The following is a 17,504-nucleotide window of genomic DNA, read 5'->3' as shown; positions in this document are numbered from 1 at the left end:
TTTGGGGTTCATAACTATAATGTAGGTGGCGGCGGTGTCCGGAGCGGCAGATTAGGGGTTAATAATATAATGTAGGTGGCGGCAATGTTGGAGGCAGCAGATTAAGGGTTAATAAGTATAAGATTAGGGGTGTTTAGACTTGGGGTTCATGTTAGGGTGTTAGGTGTAGACATAACTTTTATTTCCCCATAGGAATCAATGGGGCTGTGTTGGGGAGCTTTATGCTGCTTTTTTGCAGGTGTTAGACTTTTTTTCAGCTGGCTCTCCCCGTTGATTCCTATGGGGAAATTGTGCACGAGAACGTTACACCATCTCACCGCTGACTTAAGCAGCGCTGGTATTGGAGTGCGGTATTGAGCAAAATTTTGCTCAATGCTCACTTCTTGTCTTTTAACGACGGGTTTCTGAAAACTCGTAATACCAGCACTGCAGGAAGGTGAGCAATGAGACAAAACTGCTTGTTAGCACCGCATAGCCTCTAACGCAAAACTCGTAATCTAGGTGTAAGTTTCTTTCCTGCTCACTGCAGACTGTACAGGAGCAATGAAATCAGCTGAGACCATGGGGCATATTTACCAAGCTCCGTATGGAGCTTGATGCCCCAGAAACAGAAGTTATGAAGCAGCGGTCTAAAGACCGCTGCTCCATAAACTGTCCCCCTGCTCTGATGCAGCGGACAGAAATAGACAGAAGTCAACCCGATCCCGATATATGCAAATACAATGTTGTCTGGGGCCATTTCAGAATGTCTTTCACTTGTGCAATATGAAATAATTTGCAGCTCTGACAAACAGCCAAAAACCTGCTATTGTGATGGGGTCAAGAGGAAAAGTGGCCCTTTATGGCCAAAAATCTGCAAAATGACCAATTGGAATTGACCCCAAAATTAGCAACTGAAAATGTAAACGATTTTTTAAAAATTTTGCAATATTTACAGTGTGTACAGTATAGAAAGCAAGCAGGAATAAAATATATCTAATATTTTACTTAAGATTACAAGTTTTGCGCTATAGAGGGTGCGAAACAAACGCAACAAAAGTTGCATTAGTTCACCCTCCATAGCGCTGCCATTACGAGTTTTTAAAAAGCTGCCTTGTGCGTGTGATATGTTTGCGATGAGCTCCATACCTCACAAAATACAAGCACTGCTTTGACGTGCTCGTGCACGCTTTACCCATAGACATTAATGGGGAGAAAGTGTTAGAAAAAAACTAACACCTGTGATCGCGGAATAAAATTCTCCGTAAAGCAACCCCATTGATGTCTATAGGGAAAAAGGTTATGTTTAAACCTAACACCCTAACATAAACCACACGTCTAAACACCCCTAATCTGCTGCCCCCAACATCGCTGACACCTACATAATGTTATTAACCCTTAATCTGCCGCTTCCGACATCGCTGCCACCGAAACAAATTTATTAACCACTAATCTGCCGCTCCCATTATTGCGCCACTATAATAAAGTTATTAACCCCTATTCCCCCACACCTCATCATCGCCCACACTATAACAAAGATATTAACCCCTATTCCGCCGCTCCCTGACATCCACTAAATAAAGTTATTAAAGAGACAGTCAACACCAGAATTGTTTTTGCTTAAAAAGATAGATAATCCCTTTATTACCCATTCCCCAGTTTTGCATAACCAATACAGTTATACTAATACACTTTTTACCTCTGTGATTACCTTGTATCTATGCCTCTGCAAACTGCCCCCTTATTTCAGTTGTTTTGACAGACTTGCTTTTTAGCCAATCAGTGCTCACTCCATGGTAACTTCACGTGCATGAGCTCAATGTTATCTATATGAAACACATGAACTAATGCCCTTTAGTGGTCAAAATGCATTCAGATTAGAGGCAGTCTTCAACCTCCATAGAGTTAGATTTCAACTAAGAATACCAAGAGAACAAAGCAAAATTGGTGATAAAAGTAAAGGGGAAAGTTGTTTAAAATTACATTCCATATTTGAATCATGAATTTTTTGGGGACTTGACTGTCCCTTTAACCCCTAATCCCCTGGCCTCCCACATCACTGCAACCAAATAAACCTATTAACCTCTAAACTGACAGCCCCCCACATCACAAAACACTAAATTAAACTATTAATCCCTAAAGCTAACAACCCCATAATTTTAAATTAAAATTACAAGATCCCTATCTTAAAATAAATAAAAACTTACCTGTGAAATAAAAAAAACTAAGTTTAAACTATAAATTAAACTAATATTACTATTATACTAAAATTAAAATAACTATCAATTAAATACATTAAATTACAAATTAAAAAACCTAACACTACTAAAAAAAAAAATCTACAATTACAAAAAATAAAAAATACTAAATTACAAAAAATAAAAAATACTAAAGTACAAAAAATAACAAACAATAAATTATGAAAAATAACAAACAAAATTATCCAAAATAAAAACAATTACACCTAATCTTATAGCCCTATCAAAATAAAAAGCCCCCCTAAAATAAAAAAAACCCTAGCCTACAATAAACTACCAAGAGCCCTTAAAAGGACCTTTTGTAGGGCATTGCCCTAAAGAAATTAGCTATTTTCCTGAAAAAAATACAAAGACCCCCCCAACAGTAAAACCCACCACCCAACCAACCCCCAAAATGAAAAACCTAACCCTAACAAAAACCTAAGCTACCCATTGCCCTGATAAGAGCATTTGTATGGGCATTGCCCATAAAAGGGCATTCAGCTCTTTTTCATTGCCCTTAAAAGGGCATTTAGCTCTTTTAAAAAAGCCCAAAACCCTAATCTAAAAAAAACACCCCCAAAAAATTAAAAAAAACCTAACACTAACCCCCGACGATCCACTTAGAGTTTTTGAAGTCCGGACATCCATCCTCATCCAGGCGGCGAGGTCTTCATCCATCCAGAAGGCGTCTTCTAGCTTCATCCAGGCGGCATCTTCTATCTTTATCCTGGCGGCGCAGAGTGGCTCCATCCTGAAGACATCCGGCATGGAGCATCCTCTTCATACTCTTACTCATACTCTTCAAAATTGCGTCCCTTGCATTCCTATTGACTGATTTGATTTTGGAAATTCAAATCAACCAATAGGATGAGAGCTACTGAAATCCTATTGGCTGTTCAAATCAGCCAATAGGTTGAGAGCTACTAAAATTCTATGGGCTAATTTGAATAGCCAATAGGATTTCAGTAGCTCTCATCCTATTGGCTGATTTGAATTTGAAGAATCAAATCAGCCAATAGGAATTCAAGAGACGACATTTTTAATCGCGTTCCTTGAATTTCTTTTTTACTTTTCCTGCTGCTTGGTATAGAAAGGGGTGCAGGAGGCTATTTGCAGCTTAATCTAAGGTAAGACTTTACGATGACTGTTCCTTTTAAAAGCAGGAAAACCCACTTTGCAAGACACGCTGTTCTCAAGGTAAAAACTGACTTTATAGAATTAGGACAGGGGCTTCATAGTACTGGTGAGACAGGATTTTACAAGGCAGAGAGCTTTATAGAATCATCTGTTACTGAAATCCAATAATTTGAAAAGTTAGAAAAGTGATTATCATTTTACATAAAATGAGTATTTGTTTTTATGGTGTTTGCTGATATACTTGTATTTAATTTGTTTTTCATCTTTATCAACTGTGGACTCACACATTTGTTGGGATTTCCATGAAAAATATTCTGTTAAATGATTCTGTATTTTTTCTCTCAATTTCATTTTTTTTCTCTCAATGTAAAAAGATTGTAATATTCCAAATATCTTTTAATGTATTGTAAGCCTCAAGTATTCCAGATTTATTGCATTTATAACTATCCATGACTAGCAATGAGGTGTTAAATCATAGGGGTTTTCCTTTCTTGTGGGAACTATAAACAGTTTCCAATTGATGTAAGTGATTTCACAGAAAAGCACAGGATTGAACTAAACCAACAAGTATAGCATTTCATAGATAAATAGCTACGGGGCAAAGAACTCCCTCCCACTGCAGCATAATATAAATGTACAGGGAAATCCAGGTAGATATCAGAAGAATATCAAGAAATGGTCCAAGGAATGATGAATAGTAAGTAATACAATGAATGTTAAAATGTATATACATGATAGATAGATAGATAGATAGATAGATAGATAGATAGATAGATAGAGTTGTATGCAAAAGTTTAGGCACCCCTGAAATTTCCATGATTTTCATTTATAAATAATTGGGTGTTTGGATCAGAAATTTCATTTTGATCTATCAAATAACTGAATGATACAGTAATATTTCAGTAGTGAATTGAAGTTTGTTGGATTAACAGAAAATGTGCAATATGCATCAAAATGAAATTAGACAGGTGCATAATTTTGGGCACCCTTGCCATGTTGTTGATTTGAATACCTGTAACTACCTAGCACTGATTAATTGGAACACACAATTCGTTTTGTGAGCCCATTAAGCCTTGAACTTCATAGACAGGTGCATCCAATCATGAGAAAAGGTATTTAAGGTGGCTAATTGCAAGTTGTTGTTCTCTTTGACTCTCCTCTGAAGAGTGGCAACATGTGGGCCACAAAACAACTCTCAAATGACCTGAAAACAAAGATTGTTCAACATTATGGTTTAGGGGAAGGCTACAAAAAGCTATTGCAGATATTTAAGCTGTCAGTGTCCACCGTGAGGAACATAGTGTGGAAATGGAAGACCACAGGCACAGCTCTTGTTAAGGCCAGGCCAAGTAAAATATTGGAGAGGCAAAGGCAAAGGATGGTGAAAACGTTCAAAAACAGCCCACAGACCACCTCCAAAGACCTACAACTGTGCATTGTCAACAATTCAGCGCACTTTGCACAAGGATAAACTGTATGGGAGAGTGATGTGGAAGAAGCCTTTTCTGCACACACGCCACAAACAGAGTCGCTTGAGGTATGCAAACGCACATTTGGACAAGCCAGCCTCATTTTGGAAGAAGGTGTTGTGGACTGATGAAATAAAGATTGAGTTATTTGGTCATAACAAGGAGCAGTATGCATGGCGGCAAAAGAACACAGCGTTCCAAGACAAACACTTGCTAGCCACAGCAAAATTTGGTGGATGTTCCATCATGCTGTGGGGCTGTGTGGCCAGTGTCGGTACTGGGAATCTTGTTAAAGTTGAGGGTCGCATGGATTCCACTCAATATCATCAGATACTTAAGAATAAGGTTGAGGAATCAGTCACAAAGTTGAAGTTATGCCAGGGCTGGATATTTCAACAAGACAACAACGCAAAACACTGCTCAAAATCTACTCTGGCTTTTATGCAGAGGAACAAATACAATGTTCTGGAATGGCCATCTCAGTCCCCAGACCTGAATATCATTGAAAATCTGTGGGGTGATTTGAAGCGGGCTGTCCATGCTCAGCAACCATCAAACCTAACTGAACTGGAGATGTTTTGCAAGGAGGAATGGTCCAAAATACCTTCATCCAGAATCCAGACACTCATTACAGGCTATAGGAAGTGTCTAGAGGCTGTTATTTCTGCTAAAGAAGGCTCTACTAAATATGGATGCAATATTTCTGTTGGGGTGCCCACATTTATGCACCTGTCTAATTTTGTTTTGATGCATATTGCACATTTTCTGTTAATCCAATAAACCTCTTTTAACTACTGAAATATTACTGTGTCCTTCAGTTATTTGATAGATAAAAATGAAATTGCTGATCCAAACACCCAATTATTTATAAATGAAAATCATGGAAATTGTCAGGGGTGCCTAAACTTTTGCACTGTAGATAGATAGATAGATAGATAGATAGATAGATAGATAGATTAAATAGATGATAAGGTAGATTATTTTGAGGCAGCCCTCCTACTTAGCATGTTCAAGAGTTCACAGTGTAGATTAGATAGATAGATGATAGATAGATAGATAGATAGATAGATAGATAGATAGATAGATAGATAGATAGATAGATAGATAGATAGATATGTAGATAGATAGATAGATTAGATAGATAGATGAAAAAATAGAACAGATAGATAGATGAAAAGATAGAATAGATAGATAGATAGATAGATAGATAGATAGATTAAATAGATGATAAGGTAGATTATTTTGAGGCAGCCCTCCTACTTAGCATGTGCAAGAGTTCACAGTGTAGATTAGATAGATAGATAGATAGATAGATAGATAGATAGATAGATAGATAGATAGATAGATAGATTGATAGATAGATGAAAAAATAGAACAGATAGATAGATAGATAGATAGATAGATAGATAGATAGATAGATAGATAGATAGATAGATAGATAGATAGATAGATAGATAGATGATAGATAGATAGATAGATAGATATAAATATGTAGTTAGATAGATGTTAGGTAGATAGATGGATGATAGATAGGTAGATAGATGGATGACAGATAGATAGATAGATAGATAGATAGATAGATAGATAGCTTTATTCTTTGAAGCTATCTTTATATTTTGTTGATCGTTATTCTTTATAAAAACACAAAACAGTGATTCCATTCTCCAGGGACTTCATTCAGTGTGCAAGGTTAGAATCTAATATGTATCCAATAGCAGCATTCACAGGATATAAAAAAAGTCACATCGTTATTCTTTATATATATATATATATATATATATATATATATATATATATATATATATATATATATATATATATATATATATATATATATAATAATGGTTTGATCTCTGTACATATATATATATATATATATGTATACACATACACACATAAATATGAGAGAGAAAATATAGATAGATATAGCTATAAAGATGTATCATATGAAGGGAACTCCCAGCTATAAAATAAACATTTGTAGATTCCATAACTAAGAAAGGGAAAATCCAAATATTAATATTGAGATGTTATGCATAAGACTATAAGGAAGCACACTAAGGTATATGTATATATATATATATATATATATATATATATATATATATATATATATATATATATATATATATATATATATATATATAAATAAACACAAAACAGTGATTCCATTCTTCAGAGACTTCCACCTGGGTGCTAGCTCAGAATCTAATATGTATCCATAGATAGCAGCATTTATAGGATGTAAAAAAAAAAGATCAAATCGTTATTATATATAATATATAGCTATTAAGATGTATCAGACTCCCCTCTTTCTTCTCTCCTTTTCTTGTTCATTTATGGGAATCAGATTTATAAATAACACTTATACATATAAATAATTCATTAATTGTTGATTTTATTCTAAAATGTTGATAAATTTCGGGTGTTACATATAAGAACTAATATGACATATTATTATTATTATTTTTATGTAATATTCTGTTTTAATTTGAATAATATAAACTATTAAAGTGCTCTGCTCCTGCGTTCAAGTATTCCAAAAAGCACATAAAGCAAAACTTTCATTTAAATTGATTTATTACATAAATATGGGTCGCAGCCCTCTCTAGTAACTGGAAATATAAATGAAATCTTCATCCTGAAGACTGACTATATAAGCTACTATAAAGGGTGCAATTGACAAAGATTTGCTCATGTATATAATGCATGCTCATGTATATAATGCATTGTCTATATCCCGCACAAAAATAAGAATAATTGTGTAATGCGTTTATTTTTGCGTGTGCCATTGTGAATAAATTGCACTACAGATTTAGTGATCATTTTAAGAGTAATAACTTTTGATATTATAAAACCTGCTTGATAAACTTCACCTGTAATTCAGCTACTTATTAGTCCAAAAAGGTACCTTTAAATTCACTGTGTGCTGGGATAGCTCTTGTATTTGTTGATGTCAAGAGTGGTCTTTTTTGGTTTCCATTTGAAATCAGCAACTGAGTTCTAGATACTATAGTTTTATAATTTAACTTTCTATCATAGTGGATATATATATTAATATAATAATTTCAGACAATATATTCAAAAACTGTGACTATACAGATGTAAACCTGATTATTTTATTAGTAAAAACGAATCTATCATACATTATATATTGCTAGAGTTATATTGTTAAGAATATTTAAAAAAAACAGTTATATATGACAAGGTTTATATTGTTAATAATAATAATAAAATAATAATCAGCTATATAATGACTAGGTTTATATTGTTAATAATAATAATCAGCTATATATGACTAGGATTATATTGTTAATAATAATAATAATAATAATAATAATAATAATAATAAATATATAAATAATAATAGTAACAATAATCAGCTCCTTTTCATCCAAGAAAATAACTGTCACGAATGGGTTAAACTTTATGGCTCTATATTTTATTCGCACTTGTATACAAGCCAAATTTGCAGTACTAGTATCGCAAATAATTACAGATTTACACAGTAATTGCATAAAATCATATTACTGGACAATAGCACTTTATTCAATCACTGACAGAATCAGATCAAATGAAACATTATTTCCAGGTCTTTGGAATAACAACAATGTGGAAAACTACAAATGATGAAATCCTGCAGAAGTCTAAGTGATATTCTTAAGCATAAAATCAGTTATGGGACAGTCCTGACTCCAACCCTGCTCAATTAAAGGCTCAGATGTAAAGGAAAATATACAGCTGTATAATATATAAGTTTGTGCTCACGTTTTGATTCAGATCATTTATTTTTTATATTTTTATATTTTGAAGAAAAGTAACTGTGTGGTGAAATAAAAGCAATTATATAATTTTGTTCCAACCATTGTTATGTTAAAATTAGACTTTTTGTTTTTCTACATGCAACTGAATAAGTTAACGGTAATAAATAAATTGTGTTGTTGAGACTGTGCTGGGAATATATACATAAATTGTGTTGTTGAGACTGTGCTGGGAATATATACATAAGTTGTGTTGTAGAGACTGTGCTGGGAATATATACATAAATTGTGTTGTAGAGACTGTGCTGGGAATATATACATAAATTGTGTTGTAGAGACTGTGCCTGGAATATATACATAAATTGTGTTGTTGAGACTGTGCTGGGAATATATACATAAATTGTGTTGTTGAGACTGTGCTGGGAATATATACATAAGTTGTGTTGTAGAGACTGTGCTGGGAATATATACATAAATTGTGTTGTAGAGACTGTGCTGGGAATATATACATAAATTGTGTTGTTGAGACTGTGCTGGGAATATATACATAAGTAGTGTTGTAGAGACTGTGCTGGGAATATATACATAAATTGTGTTGTAGAGACTGTGCTGGGAATATATACATAAATTGTGTTGTAGAGACTGTGCTGGGAATATATACATAAGTTGTGTTGTAGAGACTGTGCTGGAAATATATACCTAAATTGTGTTGTTGAGACTGTTCTGGGAATATATACATAAATTGTGTTGTTGAAACTGTGCTGGGAATATATACATAAGTTGTGTTGTTGAGACTGTGCTGGTAATATATACATAAGTTGTGTTGTTGAGACTGTGCTGGGTATATATACATAAGTTGTGTTGTTGAGACTGTGCTGGGAATATATACATAAATTGTGTTGTTGAGACTGTGCTGGGAATATATACCTAAATTGTGTTGTTGAGACTGTGCTGGGAATATATACATAAGTGTTGTTGTTGAGACTGTGCTGGGAATATATACATAAGTTGTGTTGTTGAGACTGTTCTGGGAATATATACATAAGTTGTGTTGTTGAGACTGTGCTGGGAATATATACATAAATTGTGTTGTTGAGACTGTGCTGGGAATATATACATAAGTTGTTTTGTTGAGACTGTGCTGGGAATATATACATAAATTGTGTTGTTGGGACTGTGCTGGGTATATATACATAAGTTGTGTTGTTGAGACTGTGCTGGGAATATATACATAAATTGTGTTGTTGAGACTGTGCTGGGAATATATACATAAGTTGTGTTGTTGAGACTGTGCTGGGAATATATACATAAGTTGTGTTGTTGAGACTGAGCTGGGAATATATACATAAATTGTGTTGTTGAGACTGTGCTGGGAATATATACATAAGTTGTGTTGTTGAGACTGTGCTGGGAATATATACATAAGTTGTGTTGTTGAGACTGTGCTGGGAATATATGCATAAGTTGTGTTGTTGAGACTGAGCTGGGAATATATACATAAATTGTGTTGTTGAGACTGTGCTGGGAATATATACATAAGTTGTGTTGTTGAGACTGTGCTTGGAATATATACATAAATTGTGTTGTTGAGACTGACTGTGCTGGGAATATATACATAAGTTGTGTTGTTGAGACTGTGCTGGGAATATATACATAAGTTGTGTTGTTGAGACTGTGCTGGGAATATATACATAAATTGTGTTGTTGAGATTGACTGTGCTGGGAATATATACATAAATTGTGTTGTTGAGACTGTGCTGGGAATGTATACATAAGTTGTGTTGTTGAGACTGTGCTGGGTATATATACATAAGTTGTGTTGTTGAGACTGTGCTGGGAATATATACATAACTTGTGTTGTTGAGACTGACTGTGCTGGGTATATATACATAAGTTGTGTTGTTGAGACTGTGCTGGGAGTATATACATAACTTGTGTTGTAGAGACTGTGCTGGGAATATATACATAAATTGTGTTGTTGATACTGACTGTGCTGGGAATATATACATAAATTGTGTTGTTGAGACTGTGCTGGGAATATATACATAAGTTGTGTTGTTGAGACTGTGCTGGGAATATATACATAAGTTGTGTTGTAGATACTGTGCTGGGAATAAATACATAAGTTGTGTTGTTGAGACTGTGCTGGGAATATATACATAAATTGTGTTGTTGAGACTGTGCTGGGAATATATACATAAATTGTGTTGTTGAGACTGTGCTGGGAATATATACATAAATTGTGTTGTTGAGACTGTGCTGGGAATATATACATAAGTTGTGTTGTTCAGACTGTGCTGGGAATATATACATAAATTGTGTTGTTCAGACTGTGCTGGGAATATATACATAAATTGTGTTGTTGAGACTGTGCTGGGAATATATACATAAGTTGTGTTGTTGAGACTGTGCTGGGAATATATACATAAGTTGTGTTGTTCAGACTGTGCTGGGAATATATACATAAATTGTGTTGTTCATACTGTGCTGGGAATATATACATAAATTGTGTTGTTCAGACTGTGCTGGGAATATATGCATAAGTTGTGTTGTTCAGACTGTGCTGGGAATATATACATAAATTGTGTTGTTCATACTGTGCTGGGAATATATACATAAATTGTGTTGTTGAGACTGTGCTGGGAATATATACATAAGTTGTGTTGTTCAGACTGTGCTGGGAATATATACATAAGTTGTGTTGTTGAGACTGTGCTGGGAATAAATACATAAGTTGTGTTGTTGAGACTGTGCTGGGAATATATACATAAGTTGTGTTGTTCAGACTGTGCTGGGAATATATACATAAATTGTGTTGTTGAGACTGTGCTGGGAATATATACATAAATTGTGTTGTTGAGACTGTGCTGGGAATATATACATAAATTGTGTTGTTGAGACTGTGCTGGGAATATATACATAAGTTGTGTTGTTCAGACTGTGCTGGGAATATATACATAAATTGTGTTGTTCAGACTGTGCTGGGAATATATACATAAATTGTGTTGTTGAGACTGTGCTGGGAATATATACATAAGTTGTGTTGTTGAGACTGTGCTGGAAATATATACCTAAATTGTGTTGTTGAGACTGTGCTGGGAATATATACATAAATTGTGTTGTTCATACTGTGCTGGGAATATATACATAAATTGTGTTGTTCATACTGTGCTGGGAATATATACATAAATTGTGTTGTTCATACTGTGCTGGGAATATATACATAAATTGTGTTGTTCAGACTGTGCTGGGAATATATGCATAAGTTGTGTTGTTCAGACTGTGCTGGGAATATATACATAAATTGTGTTGTTCATACTGTGCTGGGAATATATACATAAATTGTGTTGTTGAGACTGTGCTGGGAATATATACATAAGTTGTGTTGTTCAGACTGTGCTGGGAATATATACATAAGTTGTGTTGTTGAGACTGTGCTGGGAATAAATACATAAGTTGTGTTGTTGAGACTGTGCTGGGAATAAATACATAAGTTGTGTTGTTGAGACTGTGCTGGGAATAAATACATAAGTTGTGTTGTTGAGACTGTGCTGGGAATAGTTGCAGTTAAATTGAAAAGAGGAAATGCACAGTGACACTCTCGCACTTCCCTTTGCATTTAGCAGTATATTTCGTTTTTATTTGCAAGGAGTTATTTTCTTTGCTCATATATTTTTAAATAAATTATAGTCATGCAGCAGGCCTAGTAATTTAGGCCCATTTTCCAAAGCCATAAAACTAAAAACGTAGATAATGTCTGTATACTATGTATATATATATATATATATATGTATTGAGGAATCCTAAATAACTAGAAATCATTATATTGTGTATTTATTGTATAAGATATTGTGATTATTTCCACTGCAATATATTTAGTGCAAAAAATATGTGTGTTATTATATTCAACACATCTTTTCCTATACAAAGTGTGTGCGTGTTTTTTTTTTAATACACATTAAGGCTAGACAATTAAATTGCTAAAAGCGAATTAATCTCAATTCCTCCTCATAGAAATAGAGACAGATCGAGAGAGAGAATAGATAGATAGATAGATAGATAGATAGATAAAAGCTTTTTCCTATGTCTATAATATACTCGTCAGACATTGTTAGGTGATTCCCAGCTGGCAAATGAAAAATAAACAGAGATAGATATCATAACTAAGAAAGGGAAAATCCAAACATATAATATTAGGAAAATATATATATATCACCGTTCCCTGCTCATCTATATCTAGATATACATACATCAAAATGGATTCGTATTAAATTAATCTAATTTAGCTGCAAAAATTACTCTAACGCATTACATAAACTGTATTGCACCCCTCTCTAGCATCCAAGAGGTTAATCGTAAATATAAACTGTAGATATATATACTGGGATGTTCTTTTTACACTTTTACTACGTTGATATAATTCATCATCTGTATTGAGGAATCCTAAATAAATAGAAATCATTATATTGTGCATTTATTGTAGAAGATATTGTGATTATATATTATTTAGTGCAAAATAATGTGTGTGTGTGTATATATATATATATATATATATGTGTGTGTGTGTGGGTGTATATATATATATATATATATATATATATATATATATATATATATAATATCTGTATTGAGGAATCCTAAATAACTAGAAATCATTATATTGTGTATTTATTGTATAAGATATTGTGATTATTTCCACTGCAATATATTTAGTGCAAAAAAAATATGTGTATTATTATATTCAACACATCTTTTCCTATACAAAGTGTGTGCGTGTTTTTTAATACACATTAAGGCTAGACAATTAAATTGCTAAAAGCGATTTGATCAATTCATCCTCATAGAAATAGAGACAGATCGGGAGAGAATAGATAGATAGATGATAGGTAGATAGATAAATAAAAGCTTTGTCCTATGTCTATAATATACTCATCAGACATTGTTAGGTGATTCCCAGCTGGCAAATGAAAAATAAACAGAGATAGATATCATAACTAAGAAAGGGAAAATCCAAACATATAATATTAGGAATATATATATATATATATATATATATATATATATATATATATATATATATATATATATATATATATATTTTTTTTTATATATACCGTTCCCTGCTCATCTATATCTAGATAGACTGTACATAAATCAAAATTAATTCGTATTAAATTCATCTAATTTAGCTGCAAAAATTGCTCTAACGCATTACATAAACTGTAAATATAAACTGTAGATATATATATACTGGGATGTTCTTTTTACACGTTTACTACGTTGATATAATTCATCATCTGTATTGAGTAATCCTAAATAAATAGAAATCATTATATTGTGCATTTATTGTAGAAGATATTGTGATTATATATTATTTAGTGCAAAATAATGTGTGTGTGTGTATATATATATACTCAAATTATCGTATTGTTTTATATATAATAAGGCATCCAATATTGTAATATTGTAATATTGCTAGGTGTAATTATATTATTATTATTATTATTATTATTATTATTATTATTATTATTATTATTATTATTATTATTATTATTATGGTATCCTTTTAACCCCCAAGAAGATAAGTGCTAATAACAAATGTTTAAATAAAAACCTACACAATTTAAGATGTATTTACTTGGTATACCCATAGGGCAGTTACTAAACAGATAAAGTGCACATTTAATATACCACCATTATCATACACAGTGTAAATATAAAATTCTGTAGAAATAACTTACATATCTTGCAAAAATGTATAAATGAATTACTCAATTCTCTACTCAGTTATTCAGAGGTTTATAGCTCCCATACATTATTTCTGCAATAATAAAACAGCCTTCGCTCTCGCCTGCCATTTAGATTATTTATCAGTAAATTTCTTACTCTTTAAACCACTTCAGTAAAAGTATTTTAGCTTCCACTTCATTGGTATAAATAGAAAAATAATTGCTGTTAAGAAAAAAATAATGTTTTGGTTAAAGCATTTGTGTTTTAAAATATGATAAAAAAATAAGTAAGCTCTTTCCATTTTCTTAATATATTTCTTCCAGTGTTTTAATCATCATTAGGCAGCAGGCCTAGTAATTTAGGCCTATTTTATTTATCCTGTAAAACTTGCAAACGTGTATATATATATATATATATATATATATATATATATATATATATATATATATATATATATATATATATATAATGTGTGTGTGTTATTTTTCAAGATACATGTATTATGTTACATATTTATTGTTAATTTGTCCACAATATGTTTTTTTAAAAAAGCACATAATGTGACATATTTATAGCATATTTTATATGTAATAATTATAAATGATGATGTGATATTGAAAGCAATAAATGTAAAACTTATAAATATAATGACACAGAAGATATGAGAAATTGATTAATGTATCACTATAAATAGGCCTCGGTATTAGTCTCACATTCTCCAGAACTGTAAACTGTTTAACTACAGAATAAATGGTGTTTAAAAGATTAAATTAGTATATGCAGTTGTTTTAGGTTGAAAATACATTTCCAGATCCTGCATGGGTATTAGAAAGAAGCATACTCTGAGGATAAAATGTGTAGGGATAAATACCAATAATACAATATTTGTATTAAAAATAAAACACTGTAACACTGGCCTGGATTTAACACCTTCTTCTTTTTCTTAATTCTATAATGAGAACAAAATCTGATTCCTGTGTAAATGTAGTCGCAGAGGTAAGGAGATAACCTCAAGCAAGATGGGCTCTGCAAGAAACAGGAGTTGAGATCCTATTACATTTTGAGGCTTTAGTAGAAATACATTTCTCTGTACCGCGCCTAAGATCACTCTATTCATAAGAGCATCTCAGGTCTCATTATATAGCACTATAAGTATATGCTAGAGAAAATATTATACCATTTAAATGTATTGTAACTCATTACATTAAATGTATTAGACTAATTACATTGTAGACTATAACTTTCTAATTATATTATTAAATGATCAATAAAGACTGGACTGTTCTATTTACATAATTAGTTTACTATTAATAACTTGTTACTTGATTATTTGGTTACCTGCACATATTATTATTTGCTCATTTGTTTAATGTGTACTGAAGAGGGCATGGTTTAATGCATATTAAATGGAGAGCTTCTAAATACAGCTGCATAGAGTTAAACTGCTTTATTACTAAAGATTGCACGTTCATTTCTCTGTTGCTCTTTTAAATACTTAAATTAGCATTGTACAATAGGTCTCATATAAAGAGCACACAGTTTTAAAGCGTCTGGGTAAGTTCCAACATAATATATCCCAAAAGAATATATAGCAAGTTTATATATGTGATCAAAATATGTGCCTTATGCATAAGTGTTATTGAGATGTTTTTTTTAAGGCAAGCCCTCTTTAATGCTAATGGAAGCGTAGTTGTTTTTTTTATTCACTGTTTTTCAATTTCATTTTGACTTTTCTATACATTTCCACCATATATTTAATGTGTTATATCCGTCTAGACTTTTGAGATACTTTTGCAATGAATAAGTGTTTTTTTTATTATTGAAACATTTAATGTGATGCAATCTTGTAACCAGATAGTTATTGGTAAAACAAAGGGTTTACTCGTGTCTAGGGATTTGGCAAGCTGAGCAGCATAGCTAATGTGTAATAGTAACAATGCATCCTAAAAAACCATGTTATATAAATTATTTACATTGACACGGTGAAAACAATGTATCTTGTTGTGCATTAATGTATATTTCGATACATTATTAAAAGCAATGTTTCTAATGAATCATTGGAAATCACCTAAATTTGAGCCAGTTCTAACCAACGCCAGCTATAGTCACACACTCATGACCCCCTAGTGGACATTGTGCAGCATTTAGTTACACTGAGGCTGCAGCTGGCAGGGACTTTCCAGACAAGAAAAAATGACTAATAATATAATAGTTAAAAGAAAGCATAATGATGTATACTTGTTTTTGTGTGCAAGGGGTGTGTATGTGTGTCTGAGTGTCTGAGTGTAAGCTGGTCTGCATTTAGGGACAGTCTAGAATAGAATTTATATTGTTTTGAAATATAGATAATCCCTTTATTACCCATTCCCCAGTTTTGCATAACCAACACAGTTATATTAATATACTTTTAACCTCTGTGATTATCTTGTATATAAGCCTCTGCAGACAGCCCCCTGATCACATGACTTTTTATTTATTATCGGTTGATTTGCATTTTAGCCCATTAGAGCTGTGTTGTGATGACTCTTAAATAACTTCAGGGGTGAGCACAATGTTATCTATATAGCCCACATGATCTAGCATTCTCCTGTTGTAAAAAGCAAATAAAAAAGCATGTGATTAAGAGGCTGTCTATATAGTGGCTTAGAAACAGGCAGAAATGTAGAGGTTTAAATCATGTTCTAAAATGTATTAATATAACAATGTTGGTTGTGCCAAGCTAGGAAATGGGTAGTAAAGGCGTTATTTATCTTTTTAAACAATAACAACTTTAATGTTGACTGTCCCTTTAAGGTCTCAAATATGACACGCTAGGACAGTTTACATTGTCACACCCACAATGTCAATCTAACATGGTTGTTAATCTATGTGTATATGTAATACAGTTGTGGGATTAGTATATCTGTATGAAACATATAAATAAAATATGACCCTTACCCACACACACACACACAAGACAACCCCACACTCCAAACATATAACATACACAGAACCCCTCACAAAACGCACCCACATACAAAACAGTTTAAAAAAACAAAAACAACATACAACTCCTGACATAAACACACACACAAGACCCACCACACTCATAAACACATAAGCACAGATACACACAGCCCAACACAGACTCACAACCCCCACAGACACAGCCACTGACACACACACTCACTCACATAAACTCTCTCACA

Source organism: Bombina bombina, chromosome 2 (assembly GCF_027579735.1).
Source record: "Bombina bombina isolate aBomBom1 chromosome 2, aBomBom1.pri, whole genome shotgun sequence".
In the NCBI taxonomy this organism is placed as follows: Eukaryota; Metazoa; Chordata; class Amphibia; order Anura; family Bombinatoridae; genus Bombina; species Bombina bombina.
Note: the sequence above shows the minus strand (reverse complement) of the source record.